This window comes from Odocoileus virginianus, chromosome 3 (genome assembly GCF_023699985.2).
Source record: "Odocoileus virginianus isolate 20LAN1187 ecotype Illinois chromosome 3, Ovbor_1.2, whole genome shotgun sequence".
In the NCBI taxonomy this organism is placed as follows: domain Eukaryota; kingdom Metazoa; phylum Chordata; class Mammalia; order Artiodactyla; family Cervidae; genus Odocoileus; species Odocoileus virginianus.
Window position 1 is genome coordinate 78,509,519 of NC_069676.1, and position 18,477 is coordinate 78,527,995.

The following is an 18,477-nucleotide window of genomic DNA, read 5'->3' on the forward strand; positions in this document are numbered from 1 at the left end:
AATAAACCATTAATCTACTAATGTTTTCTCTGAGTTTGGTGAGCTGCTCTAGCAAATTAATCAAACTCAAGGAGAGGGGGTGGATCGTGGGAGCCTCTGACTTATAGTCAGAAATACAGGTAACAACCTGGACTTGTGGCCAGAGTATAACGAACGAGGAGGGGATCATGGGAACTTCTGATCTGTAGTCAGCGTGTCAGGGGCACAGATAACCGCCTGTCTTATGTGGGAGGGAAGGGGCCGCCATTATAAAACTGACCTCTCAGCCTGTGGAATCTGATGTCCTCTCAGATAGTGCCAGAAGTGAGTTAAATGGTAGGAACCCCTGCTAGTGTCCTGAGCTTTGCTTGGTGATGTGGGGGAAAACCTTCCACCTCCATAGCCCCCATTGAACCGAGTGCTGTTCGCTGGAGTGGGGAAAGCTGTCCACACGTTTGCTGATAGGAAGTGTTCTGTGTCGCTGTGTCAGGAGGGTGAGAGGAAAAAAGAGATACAGGGGATGGACTGGGTTTCCCCTTCATAGGTAGACTGAATGCCATTTTTCCTATTTATTGACTTTCTTGTTTGGCATTTATATTTTTCTATTTCCCGCTTTCTCTTTGGTAAAGATGATACTGTGTTCTGTGGTGGGTAGAAAGCAAACTCAGGAAGGAGGGAAGGAAAGTAATTCATGACTTATTCTCATAGTAAATAGGCTCCTGAATCATTGAGAATATGAGTCACTTCCTACTTGTTTAATGTTTCCTCCACTGAAAGAATCAATGGGATACAAGTAGAAGAGAAGCCAAAGGATTAAGCCACCACTGCGTTCATGTTGTGACTATTTATAGTCAAATCTGGGCCTTCTTCCTCCCCAGCAGCATCCTCGGGCAGGTGATCTAACCTTTGTAAATTGAAATTTTATCTGCTATAAAATGAAGGTCTTCATGGCGGCTGATGGCAGGGCTATGTGAGGGTTAAATGAGTGCGAAGAGATCATAACCTGAGCTGTGTTCACAAACTGCTCAGTAAATGTCAGCTGTTATTCCTCACAGGACAGAACCCCCCCAAGCCTGCTCAGGCTGGAATGATCTCCAAGTTAAAGATGACCCAGAAATTCTTGATGTATTCGGAGATTCCAGTTTGGACATCTTTCTAACCAAATGGTGGGAAATTATACAAAACCCCCTGAGGGCTCCAAATCACACCAGGAAGTAACTGCCTCTGTCGCAAACATGGGGAAAAGGAAACCTTTGATCTGTAACAGAAGTGATATTTCATTAAGCCAGTTTTCTCGCTATAAGATTTGAATCACAGTTGGTTGATGTTTCACAGGAAGTTAATGCTAACTCATAAGTAACTTAATAGACAAATACTATGAACTGTAATCACAGAGAATTTAAAATACTCCATGCTGGATAATTTACTTGAGAAACAATTCATGCCAGGCAGACTAAATAATCAACCTTTTGAACTTCCCTCTCGCACATTATAGCAGACCTACTTTTTTTCTTTTTGGGGCCTAAACTGTATCAGTGTTTTGAAATGTTACTGGAGAAGCTTCTGACAACGTCTACTTTCCCTCACTTTTGATGCCTGACCAACTGTATGTCTGGCTGCTGCCTCAGCCGCTTTACTGATCTCCTAACAGCATCCAGTGTCAGCTTTAAAACCAATGGATACTACTCGGTCCTCATAAGCTACTCATACTATTGCCCACATTACATGCTTTTCATATCATTTGTTCTTTTCACTTTGATTTTCTCTCCTTGTCACCACAAATCTCTAACCACTGCTTTGTTTTGCTGGAGTCTTCTCTTCTGTCATCCCTGTAGTGTTTTCAAGGTTGAATCCTTGGTCTGTTACTCTTTTCTGTTTTACTTATTCTTCTTAGATAATTTCATTTATCTACCATCAACGTGTCAATCACTCCTAAATCTGAATCTCCAGAGTTTAGACTCTAATTTTCAGACATATGTCTGACTACATATCCAAAGTGAACATCTGCACCTGAACCAGCCCATCAGAAATACATTCCTTCTCTTTATTTCTTATCTTGGCTTATGGACTCACCATCTCCCCATTCAACTGCAGCAGAAAGCCTAGGAATCCTTTGCTACTCTCATGTCTTCAACCATATCAAAGTCCAGTCAGATTTACTTCCTAGCATTTTTTTCCTTTCGATCTAATGCCTGAGTGTTTACTGACACAGGCCTGTGTCTTTATTATTTCAATAATCTAAATGTTTTCCATTCTTAGCTTTTAAATAATAACAAACCCTGAAATATCAGTTACTACATTCCAATCTCTGTTCTGAGTGCTTTATTTATATTAACTCATTTAATTCCTAAGATAAGCCCCCAAAGCAGGTATTCTTATTATTGGCTTCTTACAGATAAGATCACTGAGGTGCAGAGAGGTTAAATAACTCGATCACAGAGCTGGTGGAGGCAAGATGTTAATCCAGGCAGTCAGGCTCCAGAGTCTATCCTCCTCTCTGCTATCAGAATAATCTATGCACAAGGAAGTTTATGTTGTTTGCCTGCCACCCATAGCCTGGAGCACAAAGCTTAATCTCTTCAATGGGGCATAAAAGCTCTGTCTACCTGTTTTTACAGCTTCACTTGTCACTTCCCTTTTCACAGTATGTTCTAGCCACACTCACTTCATGCTACACTCTGGCATCAATCTCAGTAGCAACAATGGATTCTCTGTCTTCGCATAGCCACCACGCAGCTTGGCATTCATTTTCTCTGTTCTCAAACTGACATATTTCTTAAACACACAGTTACGGATGCTCTAACAGTTCAGCCAATTTGTAAAAACGGATTTGTGCCAGATAGAATTCCAAGATGCCTCCTGTTTCCCCCAGTTCCTGACCCTTGGTGTACATGTACCTTCTCTGTTATTCAAATAAACACTAATCTAGGTATTACTATGAAGGGATTTTTTTGCAGATGTAACAGAAGTACCAAATCAGTTGACTTTGTAATGAGGAGATTGCCTTAGTGGGCTTAACTTAATCACATGAGCCCTTCAAAAGTAGATTTTTCTTTTCCCCCCTCAGCAGGAGGAAGTCGAGAGATTCAAAGCATGAGAAAGATTTGATGTACTATCACTGGTTTGAAGATGGAGGAGGCACCAGCAAGGACTGAGGAAAGCGTCTAGGAGGTGAAACTAGCCCCTAGCTGAAAGTCAGCATGGAAACAGGAACCTCAGTCCTCCAAAGACAAGGAATTGCGTTGTGCCACCGAGAATGAGCTTGGAACTGTTTTTTTTAAATGCAAGATCATGTCATCTGTGAGTAAAAACTGCTTTATTTTTAACTTTTTTAATCGGAGTGAATTTTATGTCTTTTTCTGCCTGATTTCCCTATCTAGAACTTCTAGTTCAATGTCGAGTAGAAGAGGCAAAAGTGGAATTCTTTTGCAGAGAAACTTGTATCTAGTCTTTCCCCACTAGGTATGATGTTAGCTTTGCGTTTTTTGTAGACGTCCTTTGTCAGTGGAGGAAGTTCCCTTTTCTTCCTCGTGTGCCTGTGTTGTTTTGTTTTACTATGAAAGGATGTTGGATTTTGTGAAATGATTTTTATTCATTGATTGAGGTCATCATGTGTTTTTCTTGTTTCTTGATATAACAGTAATTGATTTTGTGATGTTAAGGCTATTTCATTCCTGGAATGTGTCTCACTTGGTCATAGGGTCTAACCTTTTTATATGTTGTGGATTCAGTTTGCTGGTACTATATTGAGGATTTTTGTGATTCTTAAGGAGCATTGGTTTGTAGTTTTTATGTCTTTGTCTGGTTTTGGTATGATGATAGAATAGACCAAACAGATTACATCGGAAATCAATAAAAGAATGAAATTTAGAAAATTCATAAATGTGTGGGAATTAAAACAGTTGTAAATAATCAATGGGTCTAAGATGAAATCACAATGAAATTTCATTAAAGATGAATGAAAACAAAAACACAACATGCTAATACATATGTGATGCAGCTAAAACAGTGCTTTGAGGGAAATCAATGCCTTAAACACATGTGAGAAATGAAAAAGAATCTCAGATCAGTAACCTAAACTTTTAAACTTAAGAAGCTACAAAAGAACTAGACGAAACAAACCCAAACTAAACAGAAGAAAGGAAGTAATAGTGAATGAAAGTAACAGAATAGGAAAAATAAATAGAAAAAGGAAATCAATAAAACCAAAAATCGGTTGTTTGAAAAGATCAGCAGAATCTATACACCTTTATTTATAGACTAATGATTTTGAAAAGGGTTCAAAGTACTGAAATCAGCTTGAATAAGAGAACATCACTATCTGAGCCCTAATTTCCTCATCTGTAAAATGAAAAGTATAATATATGCCTCATCAAGTTGTTATAGACATTAAATGAGAAATTACCATTGTGCTTGGAATGCAATAAGCATAATAGGCGAATATAATATGAAAGGTGGTTTCTGCCTTCCTCTTTTGTACTTCTAGTTTATTTGGTACCATTTTATTCTTCCCAAAGTCTAGTTTAAAAATCAGAAGTGATTATTCATACTTGTTTAAATCCACTTCACTGCTTATCTTCAGTGCCTTCCATATTCTAATTCCAAATGATCTTTCCATTTACAGTCCTCCCTACACCCTGGCGTTGATGCTTAGCTTTGGCTAAACTGTTTCATTCATTTTTCCTTGAGTTGCAAATGATGTAGGGATTTGTTTTCAGGTATTTATCTGTTTATTTTCCAGCTCTGGCTTTTCCTTTATTTTTGCTCTCTCACTGGTTCTCCGCAGATTGTTTTCCCCTCTAGCCCAAACCAGAGCAGAATGAATGAGTCAAGGCAATTCTTTTGTGAGTGAAAGGCAGCAGCTTTTGGCTTCTGCTAGAAGATCTGTTTTCTTACATAAACAGCTTTCAAACCTGTCTCTGTCCTCATACAACAAACATGTACACAAAGGTGTATATACCTTTAAGGCCCTCAAATCCTGCATCCTCCTCCAACTTTTCTTTCATGTCCAGTTTGAAGCTCAGTCCATTTCTGCATATGACTGCAATTAATTTATTCAATCATTTTATCTTTTGATTTGTTTAATTGCTTCATGACCAAAGTCTTGCCAGAATGTGTATACCAGCATATCACTACAGTATTACCTTGGATTGAATTACAAACACCAAAAGAAAATGTTCAAAAATTTGAAAGGTATGAGTATGAAAGTAAACAATATTTCAGAATGGGGTTAATAAAAGGAGTTTTTATGCAGTTTGTTCCTGCATCATTTTCTCTACAGCTTCTAAAATAAAAGTGAGTCATCTTTTAACAATGCCGTTAAGAAAACATTAACTTAAGACAGCATCTGCAGAATACCCGCTGTAAAAGATTAGGCAATCAATGCACACACACATTTTCCCACTTCCTATCAAACAACTTTGTCCTGTTTTTTGTCAGGCATATTGGTATTTACATTTTTGAGGTTTATAGTGTTGACCTAAAAATAGACTGCCAGTTATTTCCCCAGCAAAAATGGGTGTATTCAAGATTTTTAAAATTGCATTTCAGAGTCTGCAACCATAGTGAGCAATGTGTAAGTCCCCAGACAACAAAGAGAAAGAGAGAACTCTTTTAAAAAGGGGAAAAGGAAGTTGGGAGGTTTGTAGTAGACAAAAGGGTCTATTGGTGGAATTGAGAGTCCTAGGTATAGTGGCTTTTCATTGGCAGCACTGTGAGTGTATCTCATAGGCTGAGCTCTTACCAGGCAAGAAGAGGAAGTCTTTCTTCTTCCGGTTGGCCTTGGCTATCACTACAGGGTATGAGAGCTCCTCCTCCTAGCCTCCTGACTTTATTTTAATTGAGGTTTCTGTTTAATTTTCACAAAAGTATATACCTTCTTAAATTGGCCTTTTAAAACCAAGCAACAAAATGTCTGCATCCCTTTGAGATGGAGGAGCCTGGTAGGCTACAGTCCATGAGGTCGCAAAGAGTCAGACACGACTGAGCGACTTCTTCATTTTACTTTGAGACGATAAATATATTTTTCAGCATTTGTTCAATGGATGTATAGTATGATCTGTTGTATGGCTGTACCAGAATTTATATAACCTGTGTGCTATTATAAAACATGTATGATATTTTCCATTTTTCTTACATAAGCAATATTCTGATCAGTTTTACAGCTAAATTATTGCTCAAATACTTAATTTTTGCCATCCTTTCTTTCCTAAGTTTATGAAGATAAAACAAAGACAAATTTAAAAATTTTAAGTCTGGGTAGTCATTGGCTATCATGTTGACCAAGCACATGGGAATTTCAATTAATGTATACTAGTAATGTAGCTCACCTGTAACATGAAAATGTGATGTCTTTTCCCTCAGGCTTTTGAAAGTTGCATTTAGATAACATCTGAAAAAGATACTCTATCAAACAGTGCTGTATATTACTAATTTCATTGTTGAGGCAGTTTTATGAAATCACTGCCCCCACAACACTGCTTTTATGCTTTATTACCTTTTGACATAAATGACTACTTACAACAACTGAAAACACTATGAAAATGTCAGAACAGTCCCGGTTTGTACACATGCCTGGCTTTATAGACTCTAGCAGATCGTGAGGTTTCAAAGTGCACTATCATTAAGAATTCCTAACACATATCATTTTGAAAAAATACACAATAATGACTTTTCCAAATATTTCGTTTGTTGACTGTCATACTCAAAATTATAAATATGAACTTTTAATGTGCAGATTATTGTTCCCACAATTGCAGTATAATCCCACCCATTTTAGTAATGGCATTTTGTATGCTTAAAGAAAACATGATTGGAAGGCTCTGCATCTGTGTTGTAAATACAGAGATTAGAAGAATCACTGTTAGCTAGTTAATACCTTTCATAGTATTTCCAAATAATAATGACTTCACAAAATGGGCTGAGGTTGGAATTTATTTTTAAGAGTCTACCTGAATATGTGCTTAGGTTAAGAGAGGCAGTGTGCATTAATATTTCAAAATGCTACCTTTCATACTTGTCTAATTAAAAAAAAGCTCTTCACGGAAGCTATCAAGTGGAGTGAAGTGTCTGTTTGCTACTGCCGTCTCCACATCATTGGCTTTCCTCTTCTATTTGGAAGAATTTAACAGAGAAGCAAACGCTATTGTAAATATGCCATGGTTTGGCAAGGGATAGACAGTTAAACATTCATTGGGATCCTACTTTGTAGTGGGTGCTATGTAGGTACTAGAGGTTCCAGGATCAATGTTTTGTGGTTTCTGTCTTTGAGTTTACAATTTAGAGGGAGAAATAGTCACACAAACAGGTCATCTCAATATGATAGTTTAAAAGTAATATTCAGGCAGAAGAATTCAGAGTATTTGGGGAAACAATACTTTGTTTCCCCATCTGGCAAGATAAGAAATGCAATGCTTGAACTGAGTCTTCACAGTCAAAAGCTAGCTACATAGAGGGCAGTCTATGCAGCTAGATGGACAGGAGCATTTTCCACCTGGTTTTATTTAGTGCCATCTTGGCCAGTGGGCTGAGTGCAGTTGTTCAGACTGTGCCTTTATGTTCAGCCCATTTTGCTCTGACTAACACTCTTGTACCATTTTGCAATTCATCTGCCTAGCGGAGGCACTTTTATGTAATTTCTCCATCCACAGAGGTGTCTTTTTTTTATGTTTGTTCAATCAGAAGAGCTGCTTTTCTTGTGATTTTACAAAGGTGTTATATTTTAGCTTTGTACTGTTGGTCAGAGAGCAAGGCTTGCTCTTCTTATCATCTTTAACTCATAAGTTTGCTAAGCATCTAACAGTCCCTTGTCTTCTCTTCTGAAAGCTTCCAGGCATCCTGAGTTTGCTCCCTGTGGGCCATCAACAGCTAGTGAACTGGAGAAGCAAATGGAGAGGCTGGTCTGCACCCCAGGCTGTCTCTCTGGTCTAGATCAAAGTCAATACAAACAAAAAGAAAGGTGGACAACTGGCTGACCACTTAGGGAGTGGATCTCAAAAGGAAACAACTGCACACTGAGTTAGTTTCCAGAAAAGTGAGCTCCCAGGGGCTCGGGTTTTCTCTGCTCTCTTCTCATTTCTGCCTGGTGCCTCCCTATCTTTTTATTCGTTCCTTCCATCTGGTTGCTTCTATCGACTCTGCTAGTGGAAAACTCACACCGCCATAGGCTCCGAATCTCTTTCTCCAGCGTTGTTCTCAGGGTTTGTTTAGCTTTCTGCAGTAGGTGATTTATGTCTGTCTGTCCCTGTGCAGACCTGAGAGATGGAAGGGACCCTCTGGCTGGGGGATGGAAGGATCTACGAAGTTCAGAGAAGGTGTAGATGGAGGGAAAAAACAGGTTAAAATCTAGAAATACATATGCTATCACATGTGTATATGCTAGAAATCACTAAAGAACTTTTAGGGAACACCCAGGGTAGTGGCCAGTATGTATAGCCTTGTTTTATGACTCCTTTGTTCAGGTAAAATCAATCTTTGAGAACTAGGTTGAGTGCTGGTACTGATTGGTGTCCCAGTACAATATCAGAACTCCAATAAGCAGGGAGATGCGCTCGGGCAGCTCTTGACTATCTTTGAAGTTGCTGAGCAAATATTAACTCTGTAGATAGTAAAAGGTGATGGTAAATAGTTTAAATTCCTTTTCTTCTCTTTGGGGGAGAGATAAGGAGCCCTTTAAGTGTATTCAAAAGCCTTTAAAATTCTTATTCAGTATTTCTGAGGCTCTCTGAGGAAAGATTGTAACCTGGGAAGCATCACTTTGAACAGAAGTTGTGTGATCTTTGGGGAAGTCCCAACCCAGCAAAGTCCTGCTTTACATAGAAGTTAGACACGAAAATCTGATCCCTAGCCAAGAACACCAGCAGTGATTGTTCAGCGGCAATCAATTGACAAAATACATTTTGGAGAGGAAAAGTGCTGGGGATAGAATTATCTGGACAAGTTGGGCATTGAGTTAATTTGATCAAGTCTCCAGGAAGAGGTAGGTATTGACATGTAACCATGACCTAGAGAGATTGCACCCACCTACTCTAAGGAGCAGTATCTGTTCAAAGTAATATTTGGCAAGATGATCAAAAGCCCACAGACACTCTGCCATTACCCTGTACACAACCTTATGGCGATGTTTCATAAGTGTGGGCTGAGGACCGCTGGGATCAGAGACTCCTGGGGTACTGTAAAATGTCCATTTCCTGGATGCTACCCTGACTTGATGGCATCAATATCTTAGAGTGAGAGTCAAGAAACTGGCTATTTTTTAATGACCCTGAGTAAATCCTAGGTCTATCATTTAAGAATCATTGACTTACAGAATACTATGTGTTGTATGTAATACTAACTGGCAAAATTGTGTGAGTCTGTCTACACAGAGAAGCTACAAAAGTAAGCTTTAAGATGTAAAATTCCATGATATGCATGTACCTCTTCTGTCGAGATACTTTGCTACTTAGAAGTTAGAGTACTCCTACCAAGCCAATCTGCTTCTCATTTAGGTTTTTCCTCCTTTAAAAATAATTAGAGAATTTTTTAATGGATGAACTGGGAGTGGATGGGTGAGGAGGGAAGGGGAAAAAAGTCTGATATTCAGAGTAGCCTGTTGATAATTAAAGTGATAGATGTGGGTAAGTAAGTTGTACTGAATATTATGATGGTGTGCTGTAAAGTGTTGAAGCACTAGCTCTTTGGGGAAAAAGTCCTGATTTAGAAGTTGCTTATTTTTGTGTTATAAATACTTTCAGATTCATCCATTTCAACCTACCAATGCTTTAACAGCCAGTTAGCAAAGCTCCTAAAATTTTAATATCAGTTTTTATGAACCATCTCTGGTGGCTCAGTGGTAAAGAATCTACCTGCCAATGCAGGAGATGTGGGTCTGATCTGTGGGTGGAGAAGATCCTCTGGAGAAGTGAATGACCACCTACTCCAGGATTCTTGCCTGGAGAATTCCATGGACAGAGGAGCCTGGTGGGCTACAACCTATGGGGTCGCAAAGAGTCGGGCATGACTGAGCGACTAACACTTTCACTTCACACCAGCCTACCAGCCAGCTCCACTGATTTTATATGTAAACCAGCATATTTATGTATATATTTTCAAAGTGTATTTTGTAACATTTATTATATTGAATAGTACATAGATTCTTCAAGTTCTAGTCAACATTCGTGAGTGAATGCACTCTTTCCGTTTTGATGTTCTTTTTGCGTCATCGTGACTTTGATATGTTAACATGGGTTTCCCTGGTGGCTTAGACGGTAAAGAATCCACCTGCAATGTGGGAGACCTGTGTTCGATCCCTGGGTTGGGAAGATCGCCTGGAGGAGGACATGGCAACCGACTCTAGTATTCTTGCCTGGAAAATCCTGTGGACAGTGGAGCCTGGCCAGCTACAGTCCATGAGGTCGAAAGGGTCAGACATGACTGAGTGACTAAGCACAATAGCACATGTTAACATGGCCAGTGTAATTTTCATTCAATTTGGTTTTCTAGAATTACACATTACTCATGTACTTTGAAAAAGAACTTTTATCATAGCAGTAGAAAACGAACTACAACTACTAGATGAAGTAAAAGTTATTTTTTTGGAGGTATTTATAAAACTAAATGGCACCAATATATCAGATACTGGTCTGATAGTTTTTAAAAAATTTTCCCCTTTGTAAAATGATTTGTTTATAGACTTGGAAGATAAAGAGGTATCTGGTTCAACTGTTGGAAAACTCTGGCAGTGAGTGGGTCTGTCAGAGAAATATTTGTCATATAATCTGAAAGGAAAATAAAGGTATGAGAGAAATCTAGGAATATCTTTTACTGATACCTACAGATACCCACAAATAACTTTTCATAATGGGAGAGATTATTGAGAAAGAAAGGTATATTTTGAGAAAACTTCCCATGATAATTATAATTTAATTGCTGTGTGACTATGGTCTGACACAATGGTCCCTGCCTTTGACCATCTCGTTTTCCAGAAATACTTTAAAAAGTGAGAGTTAGTCTCTCAGTCATGTCTGACTCTTTGCAACCCCATCGACTATAGCCCACTAGGCTCTTCTGTCCATGGAATTCTCTAGGCAAAAATTTTGAACTGGGTTGCCATTCCAGTCTCCAGGGGATCTTCTCAACCCAGGGATTGAACCTAGGTCTCCTGCATTGCAGGCAGATTCTTTACTATCTGCGCCACCAGGGAAGCCCCATTTTAGTAGGATATAAGACTCCCCTGGTGGCTCAGATGGTAAAGAATCTGCCTGCAGTGCAAGAGACCTGGATTCAATCCCTGGGTTGGGAAGATCCATTGGAGAAAGGGAATGGCTACCTGCTCCAGTATTCTTGGGTTTCCCAGGTGGTACTGGTGGTAAAGAACTCGCTTGTTCTTTACTGAAGCAGGAAACGTAAGAGACACAGGCTCAATCCCTGGGTGGGAAAGATCTCCTGGAGGAGGATATGACAACCCACTCCAGTATTCTTGCCTGGGAAATAACATAGACAGAGGAGACTGCCAGGCCACAGTCCATAGGGTCGGGCAGTTCAGTGCAGTTCAGTCGCTCAGTCATGTCCGACTCTTTGTGACCCCATGAACCGCAGCACACCAGGCCTCCCTGTCCATCACCAACTCCCAGAGTCTACCCAAACCCATATCCATTGAGTCGGTGATGCCATCCAACCATCTCATCCTCTGTCGTCCCCTTCTCCTCCTGCCCTCAATCTTCCCCAGCATCAGGGTCTTTTCAAATGAGTCAGCTCTTTGCATCAGGTGACCAAAGTATTGGAGTTTCAGCTTCAGCATCAGTCCTTCCAATGAACACCCAGGACTGATCTCCTCTAGGATGGACTGGTTGGATCACCTTGTAGTCCAAGGGACTCTCAAGAGTCTTCTCCAACACCACAGTTCAAAAGCATCAATTCTTCTGCATTCAGTTTTCTTTATAATCCAACTCTCACATCCATATATGATCACTAGAAAAACCATAGCCTTGACTAGTCGGAACTTTGTTGGCAAAGTAATGTCTCTGCTTTTTAATATGCTGTCTAGGTTGGTCATAACTTTCCTTCCAAGGAGTAAGCATCTTTTAATTTCATGGCTGCAGTCACCATTTGCAGTGAGTTTGGAGCCCCCCAAAAATAAAGTCAGTCACTGTTTCCCCATCTATTTGCCATAAAGTGATGGGACTGGATGCCGTGATCTTAGTTTTCTGAATGTTCAGCTTTAAGCCAACTTTTTCACTTTCCTCTTTCACTTTCATCAAGAGGATCTTTAGTTCTTCTTCACTTTCTGCCATAAGGGTGGTGTCATCTGCATATCTGAGGTTATTGATATTTCTCCCAGCAATCTTGATTCCAGCTTAGTGCTCCTTCCAGCCCAGTGTTTCTCATGATGTACTCTGCATATAAGTTAAATAAGCAGGGTGACAATATACAGCCTTGATGTACTCCTTTTCCTATTTGGAACCAGTCTGTTGTACCACGTCCAGTTCTAACTGTTGCTTCCTGACCTGCTTACAGATTTCTCAGAAGGCAGGTCAGGTGGTCTGGTATTCCCATTTTTTTCAGAATTTTCCATAGTTTATTGTGATCCACACAGTCAAAGTCTTTGGCACAGTCAATAAAGCAGAAATAGATGTTTTTCTGGAATTCTCTTGCTTTTTCAATGATTCAGCAGATGTTGGCAATTTGATCTCTGGTTCCTCTGCCTTTTCTAAAACCAGCTTGAATATTTGGAAGTTCATGGTTCACATATTGCTGAAGCCTGGCTTGGAGAATTTTAAGCATTACTTTACTAGCGTGTGAGATGAGTGCAATTGTGCGATAGTTTGAGCATTCTTTGGCATTGCCTTTCTTTGGGATTGGAATGAAAACTGACCTTTTCCAGTCCTGTGGCCACTGCTGGGTTTTCCAAATTTGCTGGCAGATTGAGTGTAGCACTTTCACAGCATCATCTTTCAGGATTTTCAATAGCTCAACTGGAATTCCATCACCTCCACTAACTTTGTTCATAGTGATGCTTCCTAAGGTCCACTTGACTTCACATTCCAGAATGTCTGGCTGTAGGTGAGTGATCACACCATCGTGGTTATCTGGATCATTAGGATCTTTTTAGTATAGTTCTTCTGTGTATTCTTGCCACCTCTTCTTAATATCTTCTGCTTCTGTTAGGTCCCTACCATTTCTGTTCTTTACTGAGCCCATCTTTCAGAGTTGGACACACCTGAAACGACTTAGTGTGCACGCAAGCAAATACTGGGTTAGAGTTAGGATTATAGTAGCTTTGTTCTACCTGACACTGCTGTTTTTAGAAGAAATTAGGAATTTAATATTTCAGAGTGGTGGTCCAGTGGTTAAGACTCGGCGCCTTCATGCCATGGCCTGAGGTTCAATCCCTATTTGGAGAAGTGAGATCCTGCAAGCTGCACGGTGGGATCAATCAATCAAATAATTGAAAGAAAGAGTTGTTTTACGGAGTAGTACAGCTAAAGTAACCTGAAGGGAGGATATTTTGTGGGGACATTGATTAAAAATGCTAAACATCTGGACTGTATGTTATGGACTGAATTGTCTCCCCCTTTTCATAGGTTGAAGCCCCATCTCTCCAGTGACTGTGTGTTTTCCTGCTTGATGACACATGCAGCTGAACAGACAAGAATGTCATTACTTAAAAAAAATTAAAAAGAAATGTCATTACTTGAACAACAGTAACATTTTTAAGCATCCAGCATTACCAGGATTAATGATCAGATCAAGTAAAATCTGTTTTTAGTGAGTTTTCCATCATTGTTAGCAAGAAAATTCTAACACACCTTGGAGAAATATAATTTCTTTTATATAAAGAAAACATAGTTCAAGATTGGGATGGAAATAATTTAAGGTAGGACTCTATTGTTCAATAATATGTATTTTATTTTAAATATAAATTTTGCTCTTGCCAAAACAACTTAAGGTGGATTTTAAAACAAACTTGCATGTAACTGTGGTAAGTTCTCATGTCTATGGCTATCTGTGGGAGCATTAAGGATAAAAAATGAAGTCAGGAATCACATGCTAAAGGAAAAGCAGTTCTGCTCACAGGGGATAACATGTTCTGCAGGAGTGCAATTAAACTGGCTCTAGGAGTCTTGGTATTTCAAGGAAGGAATAATCTAATAGCTTGCATAGATCTCCTTGTTGGTATTATTCACTTTATCACTTTGCAGTACATTTCATTGTCCAAACTCTGCTTAACATTCTCCTGTAGAACAAAAATAGCTATTTTTGAAGACTGAATAAGGATGGATCTGTAGGGTTTCATCAGTTCCCTCTGGGGCACTTTTTTCTAGTGGCTTTTCACTTTCCCCTGCAGCTGGGTGATGGCAGTATCCCACATATTCTGGCTTCATGAACAGGAAGAAGGGCTTGCTGTTGCCTTATTTTTTTGTTTTGTTCCTTCAGTATCTATATCTAATATGTGTGTATATTTCCTGGCTAAGACAAAGGGTGACAGAGATCCTTCCTGTTTTTCCTGTCTTTGGGCTCTTCCTGCCTTCTTCCCTCTGGTTCCTCTGCTTACTCAGATTCCCTGTTGTCCATTTGTTTGAACTTTGACCTCCCATCTTGTACCCTCTGCGGTAGTCTAGCCCTCCTCTCTGGTTGTGTAAGATCTTTCCTATCTTTGAAGACTCTTCTTTTTTTTTCCATAGGTAAACTACTCAGAGGTTAATTTTGGGTTCCTGTAACTAGAATTCAACTTAATAAAGTCACAAGTTCAAAACTTAGTATATCCTTAAGAACAAGTTATTGTTTTTAGCTTACAAATCTTACTATTGTAATTTCTCAGTCCAGCAAGCTTTTGACCACCATTTTTGTACTGTTTCAAACTTAGTTAACTAATGTGCTAAGTGCTAAGTCGCTTCAGTCATGTCTGACTCTTTGGGACCCCATGGACTATAGGCTACCAGGCTCCTCTGTCATGGGATTCTCCAGGCAAGAATACTGGAGTGGATTGCCATGCCCTTCTCCAAGTTAACTAATAAACACCTTAAAATATATTGAGCTGAATTTATAAACTAAATATGTTTAGCATTCTTCTTAAATATTCAGTTATCTGAAAGACACATCCAAAGTGATTATTTTTCTGCATAATGAATGTTTCCAGGTTAACGTGACAAACGTAAGTTCTTTCGATTTTTTTTTTAACCATTATTTATTTATTTATTTATTTATTTCCATTTATTTTTATTAGTTGGAGGCTAATTACTTTACATCATTGCAGTGGGTTCTTTCGATTTTATTAAGATTTATATGACAGTTTTCACTTGAACTCGATCCTGTGACACCTCATTCTCAGACTGAAACTTTCTGCTTGATTCTACCCTGCTGTCATGAGCTTTTGAGAATTTCCTTTAGAGGAAAAGCTGCCTAAATATGCATGGCTCTCAGTGTAGCACTCGCTTCTTTGGTTTCTGCCTGTTTTTGGTCCCTCTCCATTGCTTTCAAATAGTTGTTTTTCATAATGCGTCCAAAATTTTCGTTGTTCTCTGTGGCAGTGTTAGTCTGATATCAACTATTAATATTTTGTCATTACCTAGACTGGACCTTTTAAAGCAGAGGCTCTTGCTTTGTTAACCAGTCACTGAACATAAGGTGAAGGCTAGGGAAATAAAGATACAGTAGATAGTTGCCCAACAAAATATGTCTTTTATAGGCAAAGCTGGAAAATTAAATGCAGAATTCATACATGTCTTGTGTCATACCAAAAAGGTAAAATGTCTGAAATTCTATTCTGCTGCCAGCAAAGCTATCTAGGCCTACTAACTAGCAAGACTAAAGAGAAGCTATCTTTTCATTAGTGTGACCAGCCCTGCTCTGCGCTCGGCAGTAGCTCACAGCTGGTCTTGCAAAATTGTGCCCTAGAACCAATGTGGTATATGTTCTTCCTCAAGTGACTCAGATATGACAATGGCAGGTTTCTGGCCTTTTAGCTTGGGAAAAAATGACGGATATCCCTTTAGCATATTGAGACATTTATGCAGACTTCAATAACTATAAATTCTGTGAGTCTAAACCCATAAGAGAATTTGTCATCACTCCATTTGAAACTTACATGCTATTAAAATGCCTCATTAAATGGTATAGATAAAAAAAATATCTTGGTATAAGTATAGAGAATGATAGTGGAGGAGAGGATAATTTTCAACAAAACATTACACATAAAATGTATCAGAGAAAAAGGAAAAAAAGTAGGGAGATAGGACAAGCCATCTTAAAAGAGTAGCCCCTTATGTGAACTAACCTAAACCAATTTGGCTGGCCAGCAACATCGCCTCCAATATATAGGAATATGTGAAGGCTACGTATTCCCACCTTTGTGTTACCAGGCTGTACTTTACGATAAATGCAAGTCTGAACCTCGACCCTAATTCTGCCTAATGTTAGCATACAGGAGCAAATGAAATCATATAATCCTTTCTTGTTACTTCTGGAATATCCACCTTTCTGTCCTCAACCCCTCTGACAGGCATCTAACAGATTCAACCAGAGGCTGGTTCAGCCAAAACTTCCTGGGGTCAAATGACAAAGCTGTCCTTGAAACAGTGGCCCAAGGCTGTTGGACCCTTAAGTTTCCAGTGATGGCCAATTTAGATCTGTTGAACATTAATGCTTCCTTTATGTAGTCTCATATACTCTATAGCCAATCACGTGTTTCAGAATCCATTTCAGCACCAAAACCTTTTTTTTTTTTAAAGGTAATACACATTTACAATTATATTTTTCAATCATGTAGCTAGAAGTTACAGGAAGGATATTGGATAGGCGTTCTACCAGAAGCAAATTACTTTCTTCAATTTCAAGTTTAAGAGTTATTTATTACATTTGCTACCTGTCCCAAATTAAAGCTGAAAACAACTCCCCCATAAGAGATATTTCAAGCTTTTTTTGCAGATGATTTATTACATTAATCAATGTCTGTTCATTCTTTCTTTGAATTAATTTTATTGGAATATAGCTGATTTACAATGTTGTGTTAGTTTTAAGTGTATAGCAAAGTGAATCAGTTATACATACACCCACTCTTTTTTTAGCTTCTATTCCTGTATAGGTCATTAAGTAGAGTTCCTTGTCAGCAATGAAAATTTACTAAGATTTCTTTGTGATTAGTAAGATTTCATGTAAAGGTTTTGATAAAATATTTGAAGGGCTTAAGTGCACTTCCAGTGTGTGGAGTCCTTTTTAATCTACTTCAAATGGCAGCTGAATGCCCCATGTTGAGGAATAGAGTTAACCTATACCTGTATACATTACACTGCTTGCTGCTAGATTTTAAACGTAATTTATTACACAGATAATAAAATGCTCTCAATGACAATCAGATCTGTCTAGAACCCATTAGCCCAAATGAATAGATTTGAATCACCACCCATGCTCTGTGAGTAGACACTGCTAATAAATAATTAACTGCTTTTTTTCCTAGGATACATTTTCTAAATGCAGATTCACAATCTTCGGGAGCAAAGGCAGCCACTCTCAGTCAGAATTTTCAGTCAAGATATAACTTGTCATCTTAGCCTTAGTCTTCCTTCAACTTAATATCAAACATTTATCTTATTTAAACATCAAAGTAATGATCAGCATTCCCCATTTCACATATTGTATGGCAGCAGCTTCAACAATACACATTTGATATTTTCAGTCATTAAGCTTTTTTTTTTTTCCTAATGGAGACAAATAAAGTGGGAAGCAGTTCAGTCCCGAGCATCACAGGTTTAAGAGAACTCAATATTGCAGATGATTGCTTGGAAGCTGTAGCAGCAACAGACCACCTATGAGGAAAATGGAGATAATTACAAACAACAATCACAGCTGTTAACGGCAGCACTCATAACACATCCTCAGCATGAAAAGATTGCAACTAATGCATCAGATGTTCAGCCACACTCAGTCACTGTGATGGACCCGGAGTGAAGACGATGTGTAGACAAAGCCAACAACAACAGCTGGAGAGGTCAGAGTTCAAGTCCAGAGTTTTCCTTGCATGAGAAATTTTTAATCATTTCAGAATTAAGGCTTATTTTGCATAAGAAATATATTACTTAAAGGTTATTTATCAATCAAAGTTGCAAGGTTTCTTACCATATTTTAACACTTCCTATAGATGGCACTTGAATCATTGTTTTTATTTTTCCCTGCTGCACAAAGAACCTCCCTTCATGCAGATATTGTGCTCTATATTCTTTAGTTCCAACGGCATTTAGGAAACACTTCATAGCTCCCAGATAGGGACATATAACTTTCACTACTCAAGGACTAAATTATCTTGGGTTTTTCTCCAGAAAAATAATTAGGATTTATTTAAGAATATTCATTTTTGGAAAAACTTACTGATTTCATTTCCTATAAAACATATTTAATGTTAGAGGATAAAAGACACTAAATAATTCTAATGTCTTTTGCTTAATATCTTACCAAGCCCATGAAATAAGCAACAACTATGAAAAGTAATGCCAAAAAAAAATCCCGCATAAAAATACTCATAGT

General features: G+C 38.6%; 1 long non-coding RNA gene across 2 annotated transcripts; it reads left to right on the forward strand.

The window, feature by feature from the left end:
* Window positions 1-220: 220 nt before the first annotated feature.
* On the forward strand, window positions 221-18,145 carry LOC139032466 (uncharacterized). 2 transcript variants are annotated; one of them, XR_011485021.1, is made up of 4 exons: window positions 221-303; window positions 3,047-3,279; window positions 13,542-13,834; window positions 17,414-18,145. It is a non-coding gene; the product is annotated as an uncharacterized lncRNA (long non-coding RNA). The 2 variants fall into 2 exon arrangements; XR_011485018.1 differs by having other exon boundaries at window positions 232-315.
* The last annotated feature ends 332 nt before the right edge of the window (window positions 18,146-18,477 follow it).